Source organism: Amphiura filiformis, chromosome 6 (assembly GCF_039555335.1).
Source record: "Amphiura filiformis chromosome 6, Afil_fr2py, whole genome shotgun sequence".
Taxonomy (NCBI): Eukaryota; Metazoa; Echinodermata; class Ophiuroidea; order Amphilepidida; family Amphiuridae; genus Amphiura; species Amphiura filiformis.
In genome coordinates this window covers 35,189,813-35,214,856 of record NC_092633.1, presented here as the reverse complement: position 1 = coordinate 35,214,856, position 25,044 = coordinate 35,189,813, and positions in this window count along the sequence as shown.

Here is a 25,044-nt window from a genome sequence, read left to right as displayed (position 1 = left end):
AATTTCAGGTAAAGCATGCATGGATTGATATGTTAAAGTCAGTAATAGACCTAAGTCCGTCTTAAATACTGACTTTGGTGACAAAATGTCACGGGCCCTACATATCGACGGGCCGGCAGTAATTTTCACAGGCTTTGAGGCCAAGGAACCACATTTAAGCACTGCCTATAATAATCACAGGCCTATACTTAGGCTTACTATATACTATCCTGGGCCTACTCAATACCGTACAATTTACCTTTTCCATGTTTTCTCTTCTTTTTCTTTCTTGTCAATCACTAAAACTGGTAGGAATTTGATATTGCGTCCTCTACCCTTCAGAAAGTGCCCTCTCTCAATACTACTTACATGCATAGGCCTACTAAATTACGTGCAATTTAACTTTTCTCTTCTCTTCTCTCTTCAATTTTTCTCACTTTCTTTCTCTCATTTCCCCTTTTTCTACTTGCCAGTCACTAAAGTACTGGGGGAAATATGATATTGCGTCACACACCCTTCAGAAAGTCCCCCCCCCCCCCCATGATCGATGCACCATGTTCGCCATAGGCCTACACCCGGCACAAGCGCCTGCGAAACCTTGCAAACACCTGCGGTATATAAACGAAAGAATAACGAACAAACCCAGGGTATATACAGAACAGTACGAACACACATCGGACAGCTTCCGAACATGTGTATTCGGCACACTCCGTTTCAAGTTTTGTGCATGCACAAAACTTGAAACGTATTGTCGACGGACTAAACAAACATCACCTAACACGAAACGCATTTGGCGGATAATAGCAGGACATATGAAGAACATAAAACGAACATTGACGAACACTAACGGATTTGCTAAAATACCATCCGTTTCTTATACGGAAGACCTATCCGGTGTAGTGTGACACTAACACGGTCTGGGTCAACGTACATCACCGAATGCAAAAATATGCTATCCGGTGGTGAAGGCCTCACAGGAACGTATTTGCAACGAACACGGGCCGAGTGCAACGAACAAAGAACGAACATGAACGAAAGGAGAGCGAACAAACTCCGGCAATATGCAGCACCATACGAACACATATCGGATAAATACCGAACATGTGTATTCGGTACACTCCGTTTCAAGTTTTGTGCATGCACAAAACTTGCCGACGGACTTAACGAACATCACCTAACACGAAACGCATTTGGCGGATGGTAGCAGGACATAAAAAGAACATAAAACGATCATTGGCGAACAACAACGGATTTACTAAAATACCATCCGTTTCTTGTACGGAAGACCTATTCGGTGTAGTGTGACAGAAGCATAAAAGCGCATATCTTCAAAAGTTGTGAGCCGATTAATATAATTGTTTTGGTTTATTTAAGCTAACGAATAAAGGTTTCTTTACATACCAAAATATATTTGATCAACTTTTCAGAAATAGGCGAAAAGAGGGCGCAATGAGGGGCCTTTTTTTGGGGACACCCTGTAGCTACGTCAGTTAAATAGTGCCATCAGTGTTCATGACGTAGTTTTACATGCCATCAAAGAACCGTGACCTCATTTGTGCTGCTCAAAATTAAAGGAAGTGTCCGGCAATCACAACATTTTGCCTTATATGTTAGAAAATTAATTGTGAAGCACGGATTACGTGATTCTATTTTAAACAAACTCATATTGGCCATAAAAATGAATAATACACGATATTCTAAATTTCCGGGCACTGAAATAATCTTAGTTCACTAAAAAATGAAGGCTGGCGAAAAATAACCATGACGTCAATGCATTAGATTAGAAAATTTTGGCGCGGAAATTTTGAATATCGCGTGTTGAGAGCCCTTGTTTTTATTCGTTTTTATGGTCAATATGAGTTTGTTTGTAATAAAACCATGTGAATCGTGCTTGATAATTATTTTTCTAACATATAAGGCATAATGTTATGATTGCCGGACACTTCCTTTAAGAAGGAAAATATTTAACAGTAAAAATACACATTTTTCTAGAAATGTTACAACAATGTTTTAACCATTCCTGATTTGGCATAACATAGGTCTTCTTTCCCGCACAATCGTACAATGCAACCAAATATGACATAGCTACTGGGAGTCATAGGTAAACCGATTATAGAGTGTACAGCCTACATATCAGAAAGTATGCACCAGGGTAAGTTGCAGGAAGATCGTGTGAGAACTCAATTAACAGATATTACTATTGCTGTTCTTAGTTTATTAATTTATATCATGTTAAAGATTACGTTATTTCCCCAAAGGCTATAGTTTTAAACATAGGATGTACTGCGTCTGGGAATATAACAAGTTATAAATACGAGCATAAGTAATATGATTTAAACTGTAAATGCGAATAGAAGTAATATTGCAGAGCGTAATTTTACACACCAAGATGGTGAGAAGTTGTACAAATACCTTTTGGCATTTTTAGGCTTACAAGTAAGTTTTCGAATTATGATAAATATTTTTATTAAAGCAGCACGGTGTTATTATTAAATAGTGTGGGATGCGTAGGTGTGTGCTAGGTGTGTATCATTCTGAAATTGATTATCCTTTGGTGAATTATTAGTGTAATTATTGGTGGCCACGTTTATTGTATAAACGTCCATATTAACAGAACTATATACTATGCCATACACGTTTTGCAAACTTAATGAGCTAGTGTATATACATCAACTTAGATATCGGGGAGTAAATTGATGCAATAAGGAAGGACGAAAGAATTTTGAAACTAAAAGACAGACATTAAGAATTTATTGTTTGTAAACTGCTGATTGAATTGGAGACGAATAACATCAGTTTGAAATTGACTCTCCTTTGTTGAATGGTATGGTAAGTACTTGACGAAATAAGGCAGAATGTGTGCGTGTCGTGAGAGCAACGACTATCATATCCTTAACAGAACTGTTTCATACAAACCCTGACGTTTTGAAGATCTATCTTATTCAGTCTGCGATAAAGACAAGTGGATATAAGAGCCCTCGTTCGCTGTGACAAGTATTTACAGTCAATAAAACGTTGACAACTTGTGGCAGAGACCTGCAGAGCAAAATATTGAATAATGAATTGCAGGGTTGTGAACGATTAGAGACCGTTCACAAACACTTGTTAGGGGGGCCTGATGCAAAGGGGGTGAACATTTTTGACCCACTTTTGGCCCTGAAAAAATGACCACAAATTTGCCTAGGAAAATTGAGTTTATATGCTTTTCTATGGGGTTGACCCATAATTTTCATGTCAAAAAGGGGGGCCCTGAAATTTTTGAGATCTGTAAAGGGGGCCCCGAAATATTTTCGCGGTGATTTATTTTTGCATCAGGCCCCCCTAACAAGTGTTTGTGAACGGTCCCTTATGCTATCAGAAATTATGCTCTTACAAAACTAGCGACGACAACAATAGAGGCACCCATTAAGTTATCGTTTGTGAAACTACCGATTAAATTATAGAGAATTAAGTAGTAATATTTTGAAATTGACTCTCGCTTTGTGAATGGAGTGGTAATTGGTAAGTATATTTGACGAAATAAAGTGAAACATGTGAAATGTGAACGTGCCGTGAGAGCAAAGACTAACTATCTTATATAAACAGAACTGCTTCATGCAAACACTGTATATTACTACTTTCTTATTCAGCCTGTTTAAAAACGAGAGGATATAAGAGCTCTCATTCGTTGTGACAAGTATTTACAGTCAATAAAACGTCGACAACTTGCAATAAGCCCAATCGCCATTCTAACTTCCGGTTTTTGAGAGCAGTTTTGGGACACTTTGACCTCTGACATATCGGGAAAATTTACGTAATTATTATTAATTTTCTTATTATTGTCACAATTTTGATCATTAAAAATACCAAATAATTAATTTATAAAACACTAATATTTTTTATATTTGTTTTAAATATTGTAAAACATTTTAGATTATATTTTGTACGTACAAATACCCAATATTTGTGAATTTTCTGAAAGGTCAAAGGACAAAGTGTCCTAAAACTGCAAAAACTGTCCTACAATGCATTGCAAACTTCCAATGCCGATTGGGCTTATTGTGACAGAGCAGAAGAAGGAAAAATAAATCACAGGGTTGTGAACCATTATGTTACAGAAATAGCAGTTATCGCAAAGTACACAATTGACTGAAACAATTCTTTTTGTCTTTATCCTTTGTTTTATTTCCTTTGAAAATATATATCTCATTATCTAGTATGCTATATAACAACCGACCGCAACAAGAACAACGATGACAACGACGACGATAAGCAATGGTCTATACCAGTTGAAATCCACACTCCCCCTGTGGAAGATTTTGGAAATATCTTCCACAGGGGGAGTATGTTTTTCAAATGTAACTGGTCAGAATTAATCATTTTGGAACCCATACTCCCCCTGTATTATGGCTTTACCTATATCTTCCACAACTGGAGTGAGTATTTCAAATGGAAGCTACCCAATTATTTATTCTATTCGAAACTCATACTCCCTCTGTGGCAGACTTTAGATAAGTCTTCCACAGGGGTAGTGTGGATTTTAAATGGAATAGCCCAATGTCAATGACACTTGTAATCGCAATGTGAAAAAACTAATATTAGTGACAACAGCTACACCAATAACAAAATAACAAGCATACGACGTACGAAAAAAACGGTACTATCTTCTTTAAAATTAATTTGGTCTATTTTAATCTCTTCCCGTTATCAAAACTGGTACACTACATGGCTATATCAGTTCTTACGAATACTTATTGGTTTTATATTCAGTAAATATCACCACAAACCCCAATAAAGTTGATAATAACAAAACAATGTTGCCTATATACTTAAATTCATCCTCCTTAAATCCGCCATACACCATTATGGAAACTCATAAAAAGCCAATTTTCTATCAAAACATTTTTGGACACCATCTCCCGACACACCCTAATTAATATTTAGTCCATGCGGTTGATGCAGACCCCTTTCAGACTAGCCTTGGCACTTCGTGAAAAAATATTCCATACTTTGTGTCAAATCTGTATTACAATATTGTTTTTCACTCCCGTTTTCCTGTCTTAAAGATAGTTTCCTTATTTCGCTTAATTAATAATTTGTCATAAAATTTGATATCAGAAGGTCTTTCTTCGCAATCAGAATGCAATTCGATATGTCTGATATCGCTCTCATACGTCCCACAAGAAATACTGTCCAAACGCTCATACCAGAGCCCTTAATGCTAAGAACTTTTCTTCTCCAATTCTAGTCTGTTAATTCTTATCCAATTATTATTATTAATTTTGTGAAGCCCGCACGAATTATGCTATATTGGAAAAGCTACCAAGAATATTCAGAAGTAAAAACACTGTTTCTGATCTTACATGAATAAATAAGCATGTAACTATATTGGACTTCTTAAGCTTCCCAGCTCCATTGTAAAGTGTAACCAAATGTGACATAGCTACTACATGTAGTACATACTGGATGTCATAGGTAAACCGATTATGGAGTGTACGGGAAAAACGTCAGAAATAATGCACTAGGGCAAGTTATAGGAAGATCGTGTGAGAATTCAATTAACAGATAATACTTCCCTATTCCTGTTCTTTGTTTATGCATTTATACCGTGTTAAAGATTATGTTATTTCCCCTCAAATCTATAGTTTTGATCATAACTTGAACGTCTGTGAACTTAGCAGATTATAAATAAGAGCAGCATGACTAATTTGAATTGTAAATGTGTATAAAAATGGGAAGTTGCAAAAATACCATTTTGGCTTGAAAATTTGAGGATAAATAATAGGAATTTTTGTTTTGTTTTTACTATCCCCTATCGTTAAGGATACGTCCGATTAGATTGGAGACAAGTAACATCATTTTGTTTATTTTTGATGAAGTAGTTGTGTTATTGTGGACACATGCTTGACCGTCCCAATTAACAGGAGTAGAGCTCTATGATAAAGCTTGAGGACTGAGACTTATATATCGATTGAGATATATGCATTTGTTGCAATTAAAGAGGACTATTGCGAAAGATTGGAAAGTAAGAGGTAGCTAGTATACAAATATTGACTGCTATGAGGGGCATGGTTAAAATTATAGGCCCAAGGTGATCTCAAAACCATGACTATGCCCCGAGCCGTAGCCGAGGGGCATAGTCATGGTTTTGAGATCACCGCGGGCCTATAATTTTAACCATTCCCCGAATAAAAGGCAGTCAATGTTTGTTTTATATACCAAATCTTAAGATTCTTGTCATCTGGTTGGTTAAAAGCATCGATTTTGGGAAGAGAAATTAATGGTTTCAATGCGAACGGCACAGATTACACTCTGCGATTTCCGCGTAATTATAACGCGCGAAAATATTAACGCGTGCGTAATATCATTTTACGCTGGGAACATTGCACACGCAGAACTATGCCCGGGGAATAGTTACTTTTGCGGGCATAGTCAAAACTATGCCCGCTCTTTTAACCAATCAGATGGTGGGAATCTTTAGAATTATTTACCTGTAAACTGCTGATTGAAGTAGAGCGATTAACTAACATCATTTTAAACGTATTTGATGAGATAAAGTGGAATGTGTACGTGCCATAAGAACAAAAACTAACAAACATATCCAAATAGAGAAGTGTTTGATGCAAGCATTACACTGATGATTCCTAAGATCTTTGTTGTTCAGTCTATTATAATGACGAGAGGATATAAAAATTTTAAGAGAATTTAAAAAGTAGCCTCATAGCCATATTGAAAAGCATACAATATGTCTATGATAACGACCTGGACATGAGAAAACAAATTGATACTATGACAACTTTTTCAGATTATGAAGAATTAAAGCAAAAGCAACATTTTGATATTTTTTTCCTTTGAATCCTGTAGAAAACTTGGGGAAAACACCTGTTATGAAATCGATTTTGCTTTCCATCTAACTCCTTTGGTACTTCACACATTTTATCAGTATACATATGAAAACACAAAATATCAAAATATCACGAAATTCTATGAACGAATTCTATCACGCTTGGGCCCCTTAAGTGAGTTGATTGCAACACATGCCATACAAGTAAGTCGTAAGTACCATCGGATTCAAATTGTATAGCTTATGTCGTGTGTACTATATAAAAGTAAATGGATCCGCAATGTGCCAGTATCATTTCTTAGTAATATTGGCCACGTGGATATTCAAAATCCCCGAATAGTCGTTTAATTTGTGATATTGAACAAAATCCACGGTTGTTTGATGGCAAGTAAAACGTAGTAATTTTTAAGAAAAGGTGAACAATGACGGCGCTATTTATTATAAATCTTAAAATTTATGTAAATAACGCCCTCAATTTGTACACGAATGTACAGTTTATTGAATAAATACAACAAACAGGCAGAAAAAGATGAATAATTTGATAAAGAAGCGAAAATCTATGTTAAAAATAGCTAAAAAAATCTGTATATATGTATACCAGTGTGATATCTGTTGGTATTATTTATATCTAGAATTGAATATTATATAATACTTTGTTAGAAAAATTAATAATGACCACATCAAACAACTGTGAACTGAGGTGATTTGATGTTTAAAGGTTTCCTTTTCATTACCTGAACTATACTATACCTTTTATTTGCATTTCTGAATATTATTATTGACAAAAATATATTTTATCCCCGGGATTTTATCACCCTTTTAATAATATCATCAGTAATCCAAATTTCGAAACTGATTTGATTATCTATTCCAAAATGCCATCGCTTTAATCTCTCCTGTTCTTAAATCGATAAATGATTTCATTGACACCAATCTCTTTTATTATCCTTTTAACCATATCATCCGTAACCCAAATTTAGAAACTGATTTGATTATCCATTCCAAAATGTCATCGCTTTAATCTCTACCTGTTCTTAAAATGATTAACGATTTTATTCTAAGCCTGTTAGAATGATGTTCGTAAAGCGCATTTTGACATGGTTTATGCAGTATAATGGGCGAGTTGGTAAAGGTTAAATACCACTTATTAGATTTGGGCAGTGCTTGAGAAAGGGATGGGCAATTTTTTAGGCTGACAAGGTGCTAAAAATCACTGAAAAATACCAAGCTAAGTAGCCAAAAATGTGCACATTTCAGAGTAACATGCAGAAATGACGTGTTTTCTATCATTATTTTATAGTTTTGATAAAAAGTTCCCCAAATCCATCCGCTGGATATCGATTTTCCGACACTACCGGCGAGTTCTTCTCAGGTTCCAAAAAGGAACCAGCTTGATTTGCTTCAGCATTTTCTATTGTGTAAGATAGGTAATGTCAACGGACAAAATAATGCATATTGAAAATGTTGTTGTGATTACCCATTACACCCACTGATACCATTACCCACTGATACCATTGCTTCCGGGAAGGGTTATCATTTTGGAATCAACATTCTATTCTTAATTGATAATAATGTCTGTCTTTTCGCTGTGAGTGTTCCATATATGAGAAAATCGTGCTTGAAATTACGTAATAGAGAGACTGCGAAGAGGCGTTCCCTGCTAACGCCATACGGTTTACGTATTACGACATTGTGCGGTGCAACGTTATAGTGCTGTTCGCATCCAAACTAGTCTCCTACACAGCCAGTTTGTGTCGGTCCTAACGCTCGTCGTTCCTAGTATGTCCGTGATAGCCGCATACAATCTGGACCGAGACTACATCCAAACACAACTACAATAAGCTCACGGTGGCGCTATGCTGAGACAAATATATCTTGAGATATAGGTATTACATGTCAGACTCTCCTTGTTCAATTTAGTTACTTCGCATTGCTTCACAACATGACAAACATGATATTTTTTTTTCATTTTGGAACGTCATGATTTGCTACCAATCGCAATGTGACCGCTTTACGGGAATTCTACGAGTGACCAAATCACAATGGATTCCACCCGCTAGAGGGCATACTAACTGATTTTGGACCAGAGTAATATGCGATTCCCGTTCCGGTTTCACGTTTCACGCTTCACGTAAAAATCGCAATCTCTCTATTTCTTCATTGAAAACGACATTAGGACTATAGAGAATTAGGGATATTTAACTTATCGATCAATAGCGATCAAGAGCAGAAACTCTCGATATGATGTGAGTGTTGAACGACCACGATAACAATATGCACAAATGATGTAAAATGCCGGTGAGTTATGTAATGGGGTATAATGAATTCACGGGCATATTAAAACGATCGTGTAATACAATACTTACAGCCGTAAGGGCGTCTACAGCTTCGACATTTTTACAGGCAATGGTATCAAAGTTCTTTAATAACAATAGCATAAAGAGGCAAACAATGTTGCTCTTTTCAGCATTTTGTCGACCTGGGTTTGCCATTTCAAATGATTTTGAAACCAATTAACCACCCCAAACCTACCTTAACCTTATCGACAAAAAGAGGTTGAGAGATATTGAATCACTTGTAGGTTACTCCTGTCTCCTTTTTCAACTTCACTAGCACGATGTGACTTATGATGACATTGGCGTATTTAATAATATATTTTTGAGATGTTATTCTAAAATTGTTGTAATAGATAACACATGAAAACAGATCACGATACTAATAATAATCTTTCTTTTTGCTTGTCACTTTATTTTAGACTGTTTTAATCTAAAACATTGGTATCGTTATTTTTAACTACTGTCGGCAATCAAAACAATGTCATGTTACATGAAACGAAAAACAAAATGATATGTCACCATCATAAAGGAGAACTTCGTGACGTATACAGCATCATACCATATCATCAGTAACCTAGGGCTACATAAAGTGTGTGTGGTTTATACCCCGTCCTACAAAGGCATTCTCCAATTATGCGTAGCTTGCATATCAATGTTCAAATCAACTGACATTTTGTGGTATCTATTCTATTAAATCTTAAAAAGAGGATACTAGAATCAAGATGTATCCCTTTAATCCATTAGCTGAGATACAAACCTAAAAAAATTCCCCACACGAACAGGTGGCGATTATATCCCTTTACTGCGCAATCAGTGTTTGTTTAAAATGTACTTGACATTGAATCTTGGCCATTGCCGTGCCTCTTTGATGTCAGAAGTTTATTACGTTTTGAAATGTGTTATTAACCCTCAGGGATATTTTGACTTTGGATGGGCTTTTGGTATTAAAGATTCATCAACCCAGTTGTCAGATGTTTGATCATTCTCTTTGTACCTTTTGGACATGTTAGATTCACGTTGGAAATCACCATAAATTATATAACCATGTACATTTCAACGACATTCAAACATGTTCTTCTTGTCTTGTACGGCTTTTCATCCTCTCTTTGTTTCCTTGTGCGTGTTAGGAAATAACCAGCTTGTTTGCTTCAGCATTTTCTACTGTGTAGGATAGCTAGGTAAAATCAACGGGCAAATGCATATTGAAAATATATTTGTGATGACCCATTAGGCCCACTGATACCATCGCTGACCCCGCATATCAACTCGAGCTGTCAAGTCTCATTTTGGCGTAATTAAAACTATAATTATTTACACTTTTGGAACTGGTGATCGGTTTCCTTATGTGTAAATAGCAAATTAAAGAAACAATTCTAAGTTTGTATATGAAATCGTCTTTTTTAAATCTTTTTATCGTTTTATCGATTACCCATGGGTAATCGGTAAAATGAATGCCTTTATAATTTACAAGACATGTGCAAGAATAAATCCATGCACTGAAGTTCATTCATGCGTACACACCCCCATAACCCCACCTCCCACATAAACACACCCTGCTCAGAACGTTTAGCACATCTCATATGCCACACATACACGAAAACGAAGACCCCTGATAAAATATTTTACTATAATGCATATTCCGCCTGCTTGAAGGGGTGGGTGTGTATATGTGCATATGAGATGTGGGTAAGGTTCTGAGCAGGGGTATGTTGGGGTGGGGTTGTAGGGGTGTGTACGCATACGTATGAGTGAACTTCCGTGCATGGATTTATTCTTGTGCATGTCTCATAAATTATAAAGGCATTTAAGATCATCTTCTCTATCCATATTCATATCTGGAGGGGTCTTCGTTTTCGAGGTCTTTATTTTACCGATTACCCCGGAATAAACGGTAAATCGAAGACCTCGAAAACGAAGACCCCTAAGAAAATATTTTACTATGCATATTGCGCCTGTGTATTACGCTTGTGCTTGAAGGGTGGGGTGTGTGGGGGTTAGTGTACATACATACATATTGTGCTTTTGTATAACGCCACTTCATCAATCAGTCACAGCGCTGTGTTGATACGAATATTAGAATCAGGGCACTCGGCTACCGGGTCTTGATCAAAAGTTAAGAATGATGTGAACAGGTATCAGAGTGATAACCATCACATGCTAAAGAACCATTCGCCTTTAAAATATTTATTTAGTATATATTGTCATTATTGCGTATGATGTAACACGGTTACTTATAGCAGAAAGGTACTTGTATGTTATAATGGAAATCGGAATATCCTCCTTTAAAATATTTATGTATTATCACAATAAAGTTTAGATTAGCATGTGGTGGTTATGTAAGAGAAGCAGGTTACGATGATGGTTTGACCCCAGGGTAATGACATCTGGAACATCTGCACGTATCCATCAGGATGTTAAAATAGCTCTACCATTTATTGGTATTGAGCACTGTCAAGCTGTCTTTGATAATCTACTTCTTAGTATATGCCAACATATTAGTATGTTCAAAATAGGGTTCTAGCCAAAAATGTGAAGCTAGTATGACTTAAAAGTACATTATTACGTCATTAGCATTATTAATATCCTTAAAAGTATTCAAAGCTTAATGATAATATTATATAATAATGATGAGTGGGTTTCAATATTATGTTGTATAACTGAAGGAGTACTTACAGTAGTGAAATGGGAGACACATAACTTACACACCTGACAGCTTAGTTGTGATAATTCACTCCTGAATACTTTATGTGCACCATAATCTAGGAGCTATACTGCAAAAGAATAATTAAATATATAGATGATAAGGAAATAGTCACCTAATTTCCATATCCTTAGATATTGGCTATGATAAAACTAACCTTCTAATATTGTTGTTGGAGTGAATGCGTTTCGTATCCGAGAGAAATCCTACAAGTCTTTTGAAGAAGGTAGCAGTTAGGGTAAGACATATTTTGAAAGTTAATTTTTTTCATGTCAATACATATCAAGACATTAACAGCTTTTACGATAAAGCTGACGGGTTAGCGCCTACATAGTTGTAAACCTCCTTTTTGAAGCTGGCTCGTTTGACAATTCCTGGAATGTGAGCCAGGAGTGCATACCATGTGCGAGCTGTATATAGAATGACTAAGATTTTAACTACTGAACTACAAGGTTGTGAGATCTATAAGGTTGTGAGTATAGTTGGCACAATAGCTCCAAAGTACTACCGTACCATAATACATTCGATAGAACATTGCAGTGGCACCAACTGCACTACGCACCTTCTGTTCCATAACCATTAAGGTATATGATATTTTTTTGTTTTTGCTATAGCCCCCGAATGAAATGTATTTAATTATGTTTGTACTCACTCAGGTAGCATTGTGTGTGAATTTTACATCCGAACTAAGTGCTATTCATATAGTGTCTAAAATGGCCCAAAATGAGGGTTTTTCAATATTGCCGACCATTTCTAATCGTCACCCCCATAGACTTTACATGTAAAATAAAAAGGCTCATAAAAATTTCGGATGTAAAATTCACACAAAATGCGTTTGGAGTGATTACAAAGATAATTAAATACTTTTCATTCGGGGGCTATGTGGAATTTTTTTTTAAATGTATTCTTTGTACAATGACATTGAATAATAAAATGTTCACTGGAAACAAAGGTGTACGGTGGGTAAAAGACTGAATTTGGAGGGAGAAGTGTACTTCCCCAGGGAGATATATGATGCGAATGGCTTGCTTATGTAGTTTTATATTCTAAATAGTAGCTAAAAATTTATATTTATTAACCCGTTTTGTGTTTCCGTTATGTATAATTCGAGGGTTCATAACCAGAAAGCCTTAACTCACTATGACTTTATGCTCATTTTGTAGGAGCATGTGGTTGTGAGTTGAGGCTTTCTGGCTCTCAACCCTGTATATAAAAACAGGTCAACACAAACCGCTCCAGAATTTTTGAAAAATAATTTGAGCACTATTTAATTTATTTTCTTCAATCTGAAATGAATAAATGTTAAAGCAAAGTAGAAAAGAGCGTTTCGCCAAAATAACATGTTTGTGTGCTGAGAGATACAAATCAGGTATTACACGATATGTAATCAATGCCGTTATCAAATTGTTGACAAATAATCCTCTTTTGTACGCCTTATTATGTTCAAACTTATGTTCAAGCAGAGTTTTTATTTTGAGCGAGCACATTTATCGTCGATTGAGTAACTTCAAATAAAATGGAACACAATTATAACATAGTATTATTAATATGTCACGCACACACCCCTACATAGCGCCGAACGCAATGTTTTTCGAAGTGTTATATTATTAAATTTGGCTCAGTTTAAGACGGATACGTATCCTTATTCGAGTCCAGAAGCAATGAAATCACAATTAGAATCAGAAAAGAGGCTTTTCAAAAAATATAAATGCTATGCTGTCAGGTTTCATTTTAGTTCCTTGGGATGTCTCACAATCAGACTTTACCTTGTGACTTATTTATGTCTGACATAATCTTCAAGATGTGAAAAAGAGGCAGGAAAATAACGCTTGGCATTTTCTTTATTTCACAGGAAAACAGGTTTGTCCTTCGTGTAACAGAGCACGAAATAATAATAGGATAGGGTTAGGATTAGGATTAGGATTTATGGTAAGGGTAAGGGTAAGGGTAAGGGTATGGGTAAGGGTAAGGGTAAGGATAAGGATAAGGATAAGGATAAGGGTAAGGGTAAGGGTAAGGGTAAGGGTAAGGGTAAGGGTAAGGGTAAGGGTAAGGGTAAGGGTAAGGGTAAGGGGGTAAGGGTAAGGGTAAGGGTTAAGGTAAAGGTAAAGGTAAAGATTAGGGTTAGGTTTAGGATTAGGATTAGAGTAAATTGTTTCGTGCTTTCTCACACGACGGATATACCGGAAAACAAGTAACCCATCTCCAACTTCTTCTTCTTCATACGTACACTGCGCTATTTTGTATGTGTGCACCCGGTAAACGACCACACCCACATTGTTTTTTATGTATACCGAGGAGCCGGTAAACGCACAGACCTAAATTACCTGGGACCAATGTGCACTCCAATAAACAGTACGTCACCACATTCTTTGGATGTGCACCTTGGAGTCGGAGTCGGTAAAGAAGGGTAACCTGGCTTTAACAGATTGTTTCCCACTTCAATGGAACTTGTTCAGAGAAGTTATTCATGTTTATACCCGGGTGCACCCCTACAAATAATGTGGTGGTGTACGTTTACCGGATCCCAGGTACATACCTACAAAGACTGTGGGAGTGTACATTTACCGGTTTCGTATACGCTATACCACAGAGTGTACCTGGGTCCCGGTAAATGTATTTATTTTATGCTTGCACCGGGATTGGGATCCAGTAAGCACACGGGAGCCGTTTTTAAAAAGGAAGATTACCACATCTTTGTGGCATCTGCTGTATGCATCTGTCCACTCAGATACAGTGATGGAGAATGCGGATTATTGTTATTGTTAAGTGTATTGTTAATTGTCAAGTAGAAAATGTATTTATGCCATGGATTAAGTAATAGCTTAGATGTGGGTTTAAAAAGATGACCACGATTTCATATACAAACTTTGAAATGTTTCTTTAATTTAATATATGTACACATAAGGAATCAGATCCCTGGTTGTAAAACAGTAAATAATTATAGTTGTAAATGCGTCAATGAGTGAAACTTGCGACGTTTACAAAGTGCGCGAGCGTGACCAGTTTAAGCTTCACTTGACAGCTCGAGTTGATAATGTGGTGTCAACAATGGTGTCAGCATTGGTTAATCACAATTTCACTATGCATTTGTCCGTTGACATTATCAATCCTTCTCAATAGAAAATGCTGACGCAAATCACAAAGTTGGCTTGTTATTCCCTAACACGCTCAAAGGCACGAGAAACAAAGGATAAGAGACAGTAGTGCAAACGAGTGCAAGGTTATGTAATTCATAGTGACCTCCAACGTATCCAAAGTGTGTAAAAAGAACGATCAAAGTTCTGACAACTGGGTGCTGTAGCTTTAATCGAGCAAGCCCTTTAAAAAACAAAATATGATAGACCTTGCTTTGGGTACTAGAAGACCATCCAAAGTCAAAACATCCCTGAGGGTTGACAACACATGCAAAACGTGATCAATTTCTGACAGCAAAGAGGCATGGCAACTGTCAAGATCAATGTCAAGTACATTTTGAACATACACCAATTGCGCAAAACATGAAAATAAGATTATCACCTGCTCGCGCGGAGAATTTTTAAAGAGTTTACCACATCTAGTGGATTAAATGGGTATTTCGTATCTTCTTTTTAGGGTTTGGTTTAATATATAATATTCACAACAGTGGCGTAGCGTCAAAGAGACACGGATTGGGTCATGCCCAATCATGGTCGGTGCCTCCTCCCCCATAGGCCACGCCACTGATCCACAACAAAAGTTTATTTCCAAAATTTCAATTGATTGGATCATTTAAAGCCATGTGTGATTTGTTCCACAGCAACGCCCTCAATTATTTTTCAAATTTCTACTTTTTTCACCATTGTAATGGCCATTGGTGTACATAAATGCCCTGTGTAAGATTAAGCCTGAAGTGCTTTATTAAATAGCAGTAAAATTTAACATTCGTAATGAAACCGGAGATCTCCGGGTGATTGGGTGATGATGTCACAGCTCATTAAAGTTTGTTACTCGGTCTATGGCAACTTGTTGTAATGCTTTATGCAAATCACACATTATTGCTTTAATTGCCAAGTTACGCATAATTGCCTGTATTACAGTGTCACATAGGCAGTCGACACTCGACAGACAGAAAATGCAAATTGGACGGTGCCTTTGTTTTTAAACACCCGAATCTACAAGAAAGGTTCAGGGATCTGGAATGAGCGTTTTCAGCGTTTCGACAGCATTTTTTGTGGGACATGAGAGCACATCAGACCTATCGAATTGCATTCTGAATACGAAGAATGTCTTTCTGATATCAAATAATTTTCATTTTATGAAATTCACGATATAATACAAATTTTATGACAAATTATTAAAATTTGATATTTTTCACATTTGGAGATATAACAGTCCTCGAAGTAAATTTTATAAATTTAATGATATAGTCTTAAAGTGTATGTAGCTGGGAGGAAAAGCCGATGATCAATTGAAAATGTTGACCTTTCGTATTGAAGATATGGATTTTTTCCCCAAAAGACCTAATTTTTGTTGGTGTTTTGGGAAAAAAAATCCATATCTTCAATACGAAAGGTCAAAATTTTCAATTGATCGTCGGCTTTTCATCCCACCTACATACACTTTAAGAATAAATCATTAGATTTATAAAGTTTACTTCGAATACTGTTAAATATCAAAAATATCAATTTTTAATCATTTGCCATAAAATGTGTATTACATTGCGAATTTCAAATAATCAAAATTATTTGATATCAGAAGCACATTCTTCGTATTCAGAATGCAATTCGATATGTCTGATGTGCTCTAATGTCCCACAATAAATACTGTCCAAACGTTCATACCCCATCAAGAGGATGAATGAAGGTGTAGATAACGAAGTGCTCCTTTAAGAAAGTGACATATTAACTTTGACTTTTGTCTCATGACATATAAAATTGTTTCGATTGCCAAAAATAATTTAAAAAATAACGATACCAAATATTTAATGTCTCATTTCACCATTTTGTGTGTCTACTGATATCATGTTTGGTAACTTAATTCAACACCCACATACACTCTATCATTTTGAGAGTTTCTCCTCTTGATCATTTTTGATCCTTGCCCTCTATTCGACTGCATGAACCATTACGAACATCATTCTAATAGACAGAATCGCTTGTCAATTTATAAACAGGAGAGATTAAAGCGATGACATTTTGACATAGATAATCAAAGCAGTTTCTAAATTTGCGTTTGTGGTAATACTTTGGAAAGATTGAATAATGTGTAAGATATAAAAATAAACGACTTAAGAGATTTCTATCAATAATAATATTCATAAATGGAAAAAGAGGTATAGGGAAAATAAAGGAAGCCTTGAAACATCAAAATCACCTTGTTTTTGTACAATATCACAAATTAAACGGCTATTTGGAGATTTTGAATTTGCACGTGGCCAATTTTACTAAGTAATGATACACAGCATTGAGGATCCACTGTTATTTATATAGAACACCTGCTATAAGCTATGCAATTTGAAAGCCGATGGTACTTTAATATAAGCCTTACTTGTCTAGATTGTGTTGCAATCAACTCACTTAAGGGGACCAAAGGTGATATAATTCGTCAATAGAATTTCTTAATATTTTTGATATTTTGTTTTCCATATGTACTGATAAATAAAGTAAAAATTCCTTTGTTTTTAAACAAACAAACCTGCAAGAAATGTTAAGCACACGAACATTATAAAAAAGTCTCAACTTTTTTTTTGGTAGTAAGAGGATGGATGAAGCTGTTGATAACGAAGTTTTTATTTAAGAAAGTGACATATTGTTTTTGACTTTTGTCTCATGAAATTTAAAATTGTTTCGATTGCCAAAAATAATTATAGAAATAACGATACAAATTATTCAATATGCCCCATTTCATCATTTAGTGCATACTGATATCATGGTTGTTAACTTTATTCAACACCCACATACACTCTATCATTTTGAGAGTTTCTGCTCTTAATCATCATTGATCCTTGCCCTCTATCAGACTGCATGAACCATTACGAACATCATTCTAACAGACAGAATCGGTAAACAGCAGAGATTAAAGCGATGACATGTTGAAATGGATAATCAAAGCAGTTTCTAAATTTGCGTTTGTGGTAATACTTTGGAAAGATTGAATAATGTGTAAGATATAAAAATAAACGACTTAAGAGATTTCTATCAATAATAATATTCATAAATGCAAAAAGAGGTATAGTATAGTTTGGGGCAATGTAGGAAACCTTGAAGCATCAAAATCACATTATAAGCACAATAAAAACACAATATTTGGGGATTTTGAATCTCAATATGGCCAATTTACTAAGTAATAACAGCACATTGCGGAGCACGGTGGCCGAGCGGAACGGGCTCCGACTCTGTCGTCGCTATTATTGTCTTTTCTTCATTATTGTGTTTATTGTGGTATCGGCAATTGTTTGTCGTCGTCGTTGTCGTTCTTTTGCTGTCGGTTGTTATTGTAATATATAGAAGTTGAAATATATCCTAAAGCGAACAAACAACAGATAGAGAAACAAGTAAGCAATAATATTCGGTTTTAACGAACAATACATTTATTTATAATTCCGAACACCCACATACACTCTATCATTTTGAGAGTTTCTGCTCTTAATCATCATTGATCCTTGCCCTCTATTAGACTGCATGAACCATTACGAACATCATTCTAATAGACAGAATCGGTTGTCAATTTATAAATAAGGAGATTAAAGCGATGACATTTTGAAATGGATAATCAAAGCAGTTTCTTAATTTGCGTTTGTGGTAATACTTTGGAAAGGAAACGACTTTAGAGATTTATAAATATCAATAATAATATTCATAAATGCAAAAAGAGGTATAGTATAGTTTGGGGCAATGAAGGAACCCTTGAAAATCAAAATCAACTTGTTTTGGTAAAATATCACAACTTACACGGCTATTTGGGGATTTTGAATCTCAAGGTGGCCAATTTACTAAGTAATAATACCAGCACATTGCGGATCCAATGTTATTTATATAGAACACCAGATATAAGCGATGCAATTTGAAGGCCGAGGGTACTTATACGCCTTACTTGTCTGGATTGTGTTGCAATCAACTCACTTAAGGGGACCAAGCGTGATAGAATTCTTTAATAGAATTTCTTAATAGAATTTCTTAATATTTTGATATTTTGATTTTAGACTCACGAACTCACAAGATTCCTAGGATAACAAATCACTCTTGATCCACTTTGAAGAATTTTGTTGTTCTTGTTATATATTAATTGTTTTGCTTGATATTTTGTCGTCGTCGTTGTTGCTGTCGTTGCTATTATTGTCTTTTCTTCATTGTCTTTATTGTATCATCGGCAATTGTTTGTCGTCGTCGTTTGTTGTTATTATAAAAGTTGAAATATATCCTAAAGCGAAACAAACAACAGATAATGAATCTAGTAGGCCTAAGCAATAACATTCAGTTTTAACGAACAATACATTTATTTATAATTCCGAGTTTTATTTATAATTCCGAAACCCACATACACTCTATCATTTTGAGAATTTCTGCTCTTGATCATCATTGATCCTTGCCCTCTATTCGACTGCATGAACCATTACGAACATCATTCTAACAGACAGAATCGGTTGTCAATTTATAAACAGTGGAGATTAAAGCGATGACATTTTGACATAGATAATCAAAGCAGTTTCTAAATTTGCGTTTGTGGTAATACTTTGGAAAGGATGAATAGTTTGTAAGCTAAAAAATAAACGACTTTAGATAGTTATATCAATAATAATATTCACAAATGCAAAAAGATGTATAGGGGCAATGAAGGAAACCTTGAAAAAACATCAAAATCACCTTATTTTGGTACAATATCACAATTAAACGGCTATTTGGGGGATAATGATACAGCACATTGCGGAGAACACTTGCTATAAGCTATGCAATTTACAAGCGATGGTACTTACACGCCATACTTGTCTGGATTGTGTTGGGATCAACTCACTAAAAGGGGACCGATATAATTCGTCAATAGAATTTCTTAATATTTTGATAGTTTGTTTTTCCATATGTGCCGATAAATCTGAAGTACAAAAGGAGTTAAGGATCCAGATTTGAGGCAAAATCAATTTAAAAGGACGTTTTCCCAATTTTTACTTCAGGCTTCAATGGAACAAAATATTAAAATGATTAATTATGATTGTAAAGACTACTCTCCGGATTTGGGTAATGCGAAGTCATCAGTGGCGTAGACAAGTAGGGGCTGTTTAGGCCTTTTCTGACAATTTGTGACAATTTTAGTCAAAATATTTCCGCCTGATTGTCACCTTGAACCCTCCGCACCACCATCTGGGAAAATCCTGGTCATTACATTCCCTGGCCTGAGTATACTAATGTGATATTTACTCCGCACGATATACTCTTTTCATGTTCATTTGCCTGTATAGGAAGGACCCTGTGCATAGAAAATAGGGAAAGGATTTAGCATAAAAAAGGAACAAGCTCCGAGATCCAGCATAAAAGCCACGGAGCGTGAAATTGTCTGCTTTACAAGGCATAATTTTTTTAGAGCCAACGCTCTTTCTATCAATTTTGTGTAGTTCTGATTTCTCATGTGACGCCTCTGGCATACAGGTAAGACGAAGGTCGGTGAGAATCGCGCGGTGATGACTTATTCCGGTATCTACGGGAAGTTAATGATGACCCCAGGGCTCTACCAAACCAACTTTTTTAGATTCCTTTTATGGTCTTATAATACATTCAAGATGCTAACAAAAACTAATTCCCGCACTCCGGCCATATTCAAGGTTAAAGGTCAACCCAGTGGTCAAATTTCAAAGTTGCTCAAATCTGGTTAACAAGCACACCAAATTATTCCTCTCATTGCAAGGATTCAGAAAAAGTATAGTTTGATCTACCTGCGACATATCGTTTGTTATAAGCTAAAAGGTCAAATTTTGTGGAGTGGTCATTTTTTTTGTGGCCACATAGGGGCCAAAAATTAAAAATGCTCCGATTTCAACGACATTGGTCTCAAATTGTTTGTCATGTAAAAACAAGTCAAATAAGGAATGGTTGTAACCATGTAGGATGTTTCGTTACCGGGAAACATCACAACATAGGTTGTGGTCAATAGGCTGCAATGGGAGATTGACCTTAATTGGCCAATTTAGCCAATAACAAAGTATGACGAATCTTTTTTTAATTTCAGCACACTAAAATGGGAATTTTGACTCTAAGTTCTTCTGAGTTAGAAGTAGTTCTCTGACAATAATATCATAATTATTCACAGCCCTGCAATTCACTGTTCAATCTTTTGCTCTGCAGCTCTCTGCCACAAGTTGTCGACGTTTTATTGACTGTAAATACTTGTCACAGTGAATGAGAGCTCTCATATCCACTCGTCTTTATCACAGACTGAATAACAAAGTAGGAATATGCAGTGCTTGCATGGAGCAGTTCTGTTAGGATATGATAGTTAGTCTTTGCTCACACGGCACGCACACATTTCAATTTATTTTGTCAAATACAGCGTGTCCCAAAAGTAACTTAACATTGTGCATTTGCCATATCTCAAATATTTCCTACTTCATACCAAAATAGAGAACATATTCACATAGATTGATCTTTTAGAATTATTCTGATACCAAAAACAGCATTATTGATGACCCCTTGACCTTACTGTGCGACTGTACATATGTGTGTATCAAACCCACAAAAGCAAGCTCATGTGATATTTTCAAGCACATGAATGATGTGCTTCCCTGAACGATAGAGTTGGTTCACTCACCAGCTCACTGCACACGCTACATTTAGGTATGAACATTCATGGATTACATGGCCTATATAGCGTAAGGGTGCCTGCTGTTTTAAATTATAATTAGGATATATTGACAATATTAAACTTTACTTTAAAACAGTTGAAGTGAAGATGAATTTCCTATAGATCAACGGATTCAGATCGTGTGGTTCCTTGCCGAGACAAAGTCGGACAAACTCACTCAAGCAAAGTTTAAGGAAACTTTTAATGTAAATTATGCACCAAGCCGAAATACAATCCAGCAACTAGTGCAGAAATTCCTATCAACTGGATCTGTTCATGATCTACCTCGGGCAGGACGTGGAAGAACATGAAGATCGGCTACAAACATCGATGTCATACGAAGAGCGGTGGCGAAAAGCCCAAGACGATCAGTACGTCGACTTTAAATGGAGAACAACGTACCGCGTATACAACTCTTCATCGAATCCTCAGAAAAGATATTATATTAAGCAATTTCCATATAAAATCCAGATAAAACAGACAATGAAGATCGCATTGAAAAAAACCAACACAGCAAAATTAAACAAAACAGATTTTAAAACGATAACACGTTTATCGTGTTATCACGTCTCAAATGACGAGACTTATTTTGCGTTTATAAAAGTGGGTTTTACCGTACGGTAGATATCCGTTAATTTTATGCCAAAGGGTCATGACCACATAGGCATGTTTGGTATCATAACATTTCTAAAAGAATTATCTACATACTGTGCAATTTTTGTAACAACACTATTAACCCTTACTCTGTGCCTCTAGTATGCTGTGTGTTGTCGTCGCTAGTTTTGAGAGATGGCATAGTAGGACCATACTCCTGTAATTAGGACAGTTAAGGGTAGACGAGGTATTGTTGATCGAAGCAACCTAAAAATCGATTTTCATTATCTAGATCAATATATTATTAAAAATTAACACCTTGATGTTTTGCAAAAATTCATTCTACAAATCGTATACTTTGCAAACTTGCTTAATTTATTGTTGTTAATGAGTTATGTATGTTTTACAAAAGTGTTGTTGTTTCAGCCCTCTTTACAACGCAACTCAAGAACCGCAGCACCTATAGTATAAAAGTATATCTGTGATATTTTAATTCTTCTACATGCTCGCTATGAATTGAGCAATGCAGTTTTTCTCCAAGCTCACTACCATTCGTAAGATGCTGTGAACTACCAAATCACAACAGTTTAAAATAATTAATAACCTTAAACATGTGGCCGGCAATAATTACACAACTACTTCATCAAACGAGAATCAACTACAAAATGATGTTACTTGTCTCCAATCCAATCGACTTTATCCGCTGTATGCTACGATAGAGGATAGTAAACAAAAAATCGTTTATTCCCTGATTTTTAAGCCCAAAGGATATTTAGTACAACTTCACCATCGCAGTGTGTAATATTATGATGTGCACTGTTATGCACATTTACAATTCATATCTTATTAATACCAATCTGTTATGTTCTCAGACGTAGTACTGATATCTTATGATCTAAACTATAGCTTTGAGGGGAAAGAACATAATCTTTAACACGGTATAAATGCGTAAACAAAGACCCGAAATAGGGGAAGTGTTATCTGTTAAATGAATTCTCACACGATCGTCCATGCATTCTTTCTGATGTTTTTCATGTACAATCCATAATCGGGTTACCTATGACTCCCAGTAGCTATGTCACATTTGGTTGAACTTTACGATGGAGCAGCGAAGAAATCCACTAAAATGTTATTTGCTTGTTATTTAGCTAGGTCAGTAATGTTTTGGTTTTTTTTTTACTCCTGAACATTCTTTGTAGTTTTCCCAATATTTTGGTCGTAGTTGGGAAAAACACTTTCAAAACTAAGGTAAATTAGACCGATATTGCAAGATATGATAAATTATGTTGTTGAGGTTCTTAGAAACATGAGGTATCAAGGAAACGTATCAAGATAGCAACGCGTGTGGTATATAAGGTTCGTATGCACAAAACAAGTTAGACCAGGTCTAACTTTGGAGGTTATAAATAAATGTTGGTATTTATACAGCGCCTTTCACATGTGAACATGTACCAAAGCGCTTTACATTTATTCCGCCGTCGTTAGAATATGTCAGCTGCCATACAATGCCCAAGGCATGCTCATACCTTTGGGCGGCGCTCAATGGACAGTATTCATAACAGCTCCCCATTTCACACCTGGGTGGAGAGGAGTAATCGAGATAAAGTGCCTTACTCAAGGGCACAACACGATGGCGTCGCCGGGGCTCGAACCCGCAACCTTCCGATTATGAGTCCTAGCCCGTTCCGCTCGGCCACCGTGCTCCCCATATTTATGGGGAGATCCCTTTAATCTTTTCTTTTTCTCCTTTACTCGTTAAGTCCAATAATAAAACTACAGCTATCTAATATTAAGCTACATGTGTTTGCCTTTTAACAGGATCTACTATATTATAGAATATGGTATAAATACCAATTTCCTTCTCTTCTGCATAGAACTAATCTCCATAGCTTAACCAGGTCTAAAGTTAGAGCTGGTCTAACTTGTTATGTGCATAATGGACCTCTGTTCATGGAAAAGCTGTGGTAAAACTGCTATTCTGCCTTTGGTGCCTTTGTACAGAAACATGCCAAACACCTTTGTATCGATCAGACCTTTCGAAGGTGTTTTAAGTGAAATAAGGAAATAACTAAACGGAATTTGTATATATAACAATTGCCCTTTTGACGTTCGCCATAATTTCAAATAACATTAATAAATATGTATTAAAAAAAACCTTGATTCTCAGTTCAATTTCATACTTGCGCGATTATCCAGGACTTCATTCTACTCGGATGAATTTGGGTATTTGGTAGTGTGAATTTGTGTGGAGTTGAAATCATACGAGTCTGTATTGTCCTACAAAACATCAATATGTTATTTGAGATACTACGGTAATTTGTAACGTGATGAAATGGGGTTTCTTTGGTGTCAAGCCAATACATTTTCCTAACAACAGCCCAATCCTCCCTCTTCCCCACCATTCAATGTTAGGTGCCACTAGCGCGCGTGGCCAAAAAAGTAGGATTCAACCTTGACCGGGGAGTGGGGGGCTTATTTACATAACCCTGTCATAACCGTCCCAACACTTATGGCCGGCATTGTAGGTGCCTAGCTTTCTACCAATGAAAGTATGAATGATTTGTAGTAAGAATTTATATCGGTATATCACGGACCCATTATTACCTTTTAGAACACGTGATACAATCGTATATGCTATGCAATTTGAAAGCCGGGGATACTTATGCCCCTTATTTGTCTGGATCGTGTTACAATAGACTCACCTAAGGGGGGCCAAGAGTGACAGAATACGTTCGTAGAATTGATATTTTGATATTTTGTATGGGCTGATAAAAAAAATCGTGAAAAACCAAAATTCGTATTTTCCTAAATTTGACTAATAC